Here is a 6,000-nt window from a genome sequence, read left to right on the forward strand (position 1 = left end):
AATGTTAAAAATTTGAGAAACGGTAACTTTTTCCTTTTGAACACATGAATGTTTTTTAGTAATTTTGCCTCTATTTTGTTTTATTTCAGATTGACTTAGCTGTAAGAGGATTAAAAGGTAACCTGATAGCTGAAACAGACAGCACTTATCAGACACTAGCTGAATGATTATAGTCAGCTTGTTTGACTTTGAAACACTGAGGCATTACTGAGACAAATGTCCTTAAAAAATATGCTGTGGACAAAGTCAAAAAGGCAAAAAACACAAGCTCCACACAGGTCCGTCATCTTTAATTTGAAATATAGGAGGTTTCTACTTTAATGGTGAGACAAAGCATTTACATATTTGACATTGCTCCAGTGAGTAGAGCCCACTTAAAAATGTATGGGTTGCTTGTCTCTGCAAGCAAAAGCTGGGCACTAAACTGGCATACTTGCAATGCAGGATGGTTCAGAGTGAAAACACCTATAGGCTGACAATAGTAATTGCAGGTGTTGATTAACTCATTGTGCAAAATAATTTCTAAAATGTGGTCACTTTGGGAGGTTTTCTGCTGTTTTGGTACTCTGCAAATTTCATCTGCAAGGTATTCCTGCAAAATCTGCAATGCAAAATCCAAATAGGGCTCTTCCTTTCAAAGCCCTGCTGTGTGGCCAAACAGTAGTTTCTGAAGAAATGTGGTGCATCACCGCATTTGTGAAAAATCTAACATTTCTAATATCCAAACAAAATAAATGGAGGTTTAAAAATTAATGCAGATGAAAAGTACGCATATAAAAAAATTTTATTTATTGACTTTTTTGGGGTGGTGTGACAAGTTTTTAATCACAAGGAATGGTAACATTTCTGCTGACTAGCATGGAAGGAGTTAAGTTCCAATTGCATGTCAAAGTCGGGATGGCCGAGCCGTCTAAGGCGCTGCGTTCAGGTTGCAGTCTCCCCTGGGTTCAAATCCCACTTCTGACATCAACATTTAATTTCAAGAAACTTTATCTTCATTTATTGATTAGATGAGGTCAAACAAAACTTAGTAATGTGGTTTTGAAAAATTTCCTTAGAGTCTTTGGAGTGAATCTGAATTTGTCCTCTCAAAAAAGAACTCTAGGAACATCAAACATATTTTTTGTGCATATGTCTGTTGTTCTTTTGGCACTAGAAAAATCCTTTGGACAGTCAATGAGGAGGGACTATTTCACCTCTTTGTGTTCTCTGTCCCTATTAGGGTAGGGAATCAACCTTCTACAGTGCTGTCATGAAATATATCTAGAAACGGATTTGCTGGTAAGTCTACTTTCATAGTTTTCACCTCATACATCAATAGACCATAATGATACTTAATAAACAAAAACTTAACAAGTAGGTAATCATAGTTTAAAAAATTTGAAATGCCCATGTCATTCTGACATGTTTCAGCACATTTTGGGACAAATGGTCTCACTTTTAACAATCAATAAAATATTTTCTCTAAATTTTTGTCTCTTTTTTGCTCCAATTGTTTGCATCTCATAAAAAATAAAACTTGATGTAACATTATGCATGCAAATTGTGTTTTATGTGCGACCATGACCTATTCTAGAAGCACAGGGTCAGAATTATACTGGTGCATGGAGACAAACTGAAAATGTAAAAATTCAATGGCAAAATTGCTGTCTTTTTCTACTCATTCACAAATAGTTAATGAATGTTATTAAATATGTACAGCAAAATGGAAGGCGTTTCAAATAGAAATCATGCTTCAAAAAACAGTCAAATGAAAAATTATAATATATCCCTCCAGGTGTGACACTTGACATTTGCAGAGTGTCAAACCCCCCATAAAATGTTGGGAGAGCGTTAGACTGAAGATCTAAAGGTCCCTGGTCCAATCCCGGGTTTCGGCAAAATGCTTTTTCTTCACCGTTTACATTTTAAGGAGATATTAAACAAAGCACATGGATTGATCATGATCAAAAGGCCTAAAAATCTTAACTATCTACAGAAAACAAAATGTTAAAAATTTGAGAAACGGTAACTTTTTCCTTTTGAACATATGAAAGTTTTTTAGTAATTTTTCCTCTATTTTGTCGCAGTCGCAGGTCGCAGTCTCCCCTGGAGGCGTGGGTTCAAATCCCACTTCTGACATCAACATTTAATTTCAAGAAACTTTATCTTCATTTATTGATTAGATGAGGTCAAACAAAACTTAGTAATGTGGTTTTGAAAAATTTCCTGAGAGTCTTTGGAGTGAATCTGAATTTGTCCTCTCAAAAAAGAACTCTAGGAACATCAAACAGATTTTTTGTGCATATGTCTGTTGTTCTTTTGGCACTAGAAAAATCCTTTGGACAGTCAATGAGGAGGGACTATTTCACCTCTTTGTGTTCTCTATCCCTATTAGGGTAGGGAATCAACCTTCTACAGTGCTGTCATGAAATATATCTAGAAACGGATTTGCTGGTAAGTCTACTTTCATAGTTTTCACCTCATACATCAATAGACCATAACGATACTTAATAAACAAAAACTTAACAAGTAGGTAATCATAGTTTAAAAAATGTGAAATGCCCATGTCCTTCTGACATGTTTCAGCACATTTTGGGACAAATGGTCTCACTTTTAACAATCAATAAAATATTTTCTCTAATTTTTTGTCTCTTTTTTGCTCCAATTGTTTGCATCTCATAAAAAATAAAACTTGATGTAACATTATGCATGCAAATTGTGTTTTATGTGCGACCATGACCTATTCTAGAAGCACAGGGTCAGAATTATACTGGTGCATGGAGACAAACTGAAAATGTAAAAATTCAATGGCAAAATTGCTGTCTTTTTCTACTCATTCACAAATAGTTAATGAATGTTATTAAATATGTACAGCAAAATGGAAGGCGTTTCAAATAGAAATCATGCTTCAAAAAACAGTCAAATGAAAAATTATAATATATCCCTCCAGGTGAAACACTTGACATTTGCAGAGTGTCAAACCCCCCAGAAAATGTATAGATATGGCCGAAATAGCTCAGTTGGGAGAGCGTTAGACTGAAGATCTAATGGTCCCGGGTTTCGGCAAAATGCTTTTTCTTCACCGTTTACATTTTAAGGAGATATTAAACAAAGCACATGGGCTGATCATGATCAAAAGGCCTAAAAATCTTAACTATCTACAGAAAACAAAATGTTAAAAATTTGAGAAACGGTAACTTTTTCCTTTTGAACACATGAATGTTTTTTAGTAATTTTTCCTCTATTTTGTTTTATTTCAGATTGACTTAGCTGTAAGAGGATTAAAAGGTAACCTGATAGCTGAAACAGACAGCACTTATCAGACACTAGCTGAATGATTATAGTCAGCTTGTTTGACTTTGAAACACTGAGGCATTACTGAGACAAATGTCCTTAAAAAATATGCTGTGGACAAAGTCAAAAAGGCAAAAAACACAAGCTCCACACAGGTCCGTCATCTTTAATTTGAAATATAGGAGGTTTCTACTTTAATGGTGAGACAAAGCATCTACATATTTGACATTGCTCCAGTGAGTAGAGCCCACTTAAAAATGTATGGGTTGCTTGTCTCTGCAAGCAAAAGCTGGGCACTAAACTGGCATACTTGCAATGCTGGATGGTTCAGAGTGAAAACACCTATAGGCTGACAATAGTAATTGCAGGTGTTGATTAACTCATTGTGCAAAATAATTTCTAAAATGTGGTCACTTTGGGAGGTTTTCTGCTGTTTTGGTACTCTGCAAATTTCATCTGCAAGGCATTCCTGCAAAATCTGCATTGCAAAACCCAAATAGGGCTCTTCCTTTCAAAGCCCTGCTGTGTGGCCAAACAGTAGTTTCTGAAGAAATGTGGTGCATCACCCCATTTGTGAGAAATCTAACATTTCTAATATCCAAACAAAATAAATGGAGGTTTAAAAATTAATGCAGACGAAAAGTACGCATATAAAAAATGTTATTTATTGACTTTTTTGGGGTGGTGTGACAAGTTTTTAATCACAAGGAATGGTAACATTTCTGCTGACTAGCATGGAAGGAGTTAAGTTCCAATTGCATATCGAAGTCAGGATGGCCGAGCGGTCTAAGGCGCTGTGTTCAGGTCGCAGTCTCCCCTGGAGGTGTGGGTGCAAATCCCACTTCTGACATCAACATTTATTTTCAAGAAACTTTATCTTCATTTATTGATTACATGAGGTCAAACAAAACTTAGTAATGTGGTTTTGAAAAATTTCCTGAGAGTCTTTGGAGTGAATCTGAATTTGTCCTCTCAAAAAAGAACTCTAGGAACATCAAACAGATTTTTTGTGCATATGTCTGTTGTTCTTTTGGCACTAGAAAAATCCTTTGGACAGTCAATGAGGAGGGACTATTTCACCTCTTTGTGTTCTCTGTCCCTATTAGGGTAGGGAATCAACCTTCTACAGTGCTGTCATGAAATATATCTAGAAACGGATTTGCTGGTAAGTCTACTTTCATAGTTTTCACCTCATGCATCAATAGACCATAACGATACTTAATAAACAAAAACTTAACAAGTAGGTAATCATAGTTTAAAAAATGTGAAATGCCCATGTCCTTCTGACATGTTTCAGCACATTTTGGGACAAATGGTCTCACTTTTAACAATCAATAAAATATTTTCTCTAAATTTTTGTCTCTTTTTTGCCCCAATTGTTTGCATCTCATAAAAAATAAAACTTGATGTAACATTATGCATGCAAATTGTGTTTTATGTGCGACCATGACCTATTCTAGAAGCACAGGGTCAGAATTATACTGGTGCATGGAGACAAACTGAAAATGTAAAAATTCAATGGCAAAATTGCTGTATTTTTCTACTCATTCACAAATAGTTAATGAATGTTATTAAATATGTACAGCAAAATGGAAGGCGTTTCAAATAGAAATCATGCTTCAAAAAACAGTCAAATGAAAAATTATAATATATCCCTCCAGGTGTGACACTTGACATTTGCAGAGTGTCAAACCCCCCAGAAAATGTATAGATATGGCCGAAATAGCTCAGTTGGGAGAGCGTTAGACTGAAGATCTAATGGTCCCGGGTTTCGGCAAAATGCTTTTTCTTCACCGTTTACATTTTAAGGAGATATTAAACAAAGCACATTGGCTGATCATGATCAAAAGGCCTAAAAATCTTAACTATCTACAGAAAACAAAATGTTAAAAATTTGAGAAACGGTAACTTTTTCCTTTTGAACACATGAATGTTTTTTAGTAATTTTTCCTCTATTTTGTTTTATTTCAGATTGACTTAGCTGTAAGAGGATTAAAAGGTAACCTGATAGCTGAAACAGACAGCACTTATCAGACACTAGCTGAATGATTATAGTCAGCTTGTTTGACTTTGAAACACTGAGGCATTACTGAGACAAATGTCCTTAAAAAATATGCTGTGGACAAAGTCAAAAAGGCAAAAAACACAAGCTCCACACAGGTCCGTCATCTTTAATTTGAAATATAGGAGGTTTCTACTTTAATGGTGAGACAAAGCATCTACATATTTGACATTGCTCCAGTGAGTAGAGCCCACTTAAAAATGTATGGGTTGCTTGTCTTTGCAAGCAAAAGCTGGGCACTAAACTGGCATACTTGCAATGCTGGATGGTTCAGAGTGAAAACACCTATAGGCTGACAATAGTAATTGCAGGTGTTGATTAACTCATTGTGCAAAATAATTTCTAAAATGTGGTCACTTTGGGAGGTTTTCTGCTGTTTTGGTACTATGCAAATTTCATCTGCAAGGTATTCCTGCAAAATCCTGCATAAAATGTTGGGAGAGCGTTAGACTGAAGATCTAAAGGTCCCTGGTCCAATCCCGGGTTTCGGCAAAATGCTTTTTCTTCACCGTTTACATTTTAAGGAGATATTAAACAAAGCACATGGATTGATCATGATCAAAAGGCCTAAAAATCTTAACTATCTACAGAAAACAAAATGTTAAAAATTTGAGAAACGGTAACTTTTTCCTTTTGAACACATGAATGTTTTTTAGTAATTT

This window comes from Dendrobates tinctorius, unplaced genomic scaffold (genome assembly GCF_039654945.1).
Source record: "Dendrobates tinctorius isolate UK_male_01 unplaced genomic scaffold, ASM3965494v1 ptg000350l, whole genome shotgun sequence".
Classification (NCBI taxonomy): Eukaryota; Metazoa; Chordata; class Amphibia; order Anura; family Dendrobatidae; genus Dendrobates; species Dendrobates tinctorius.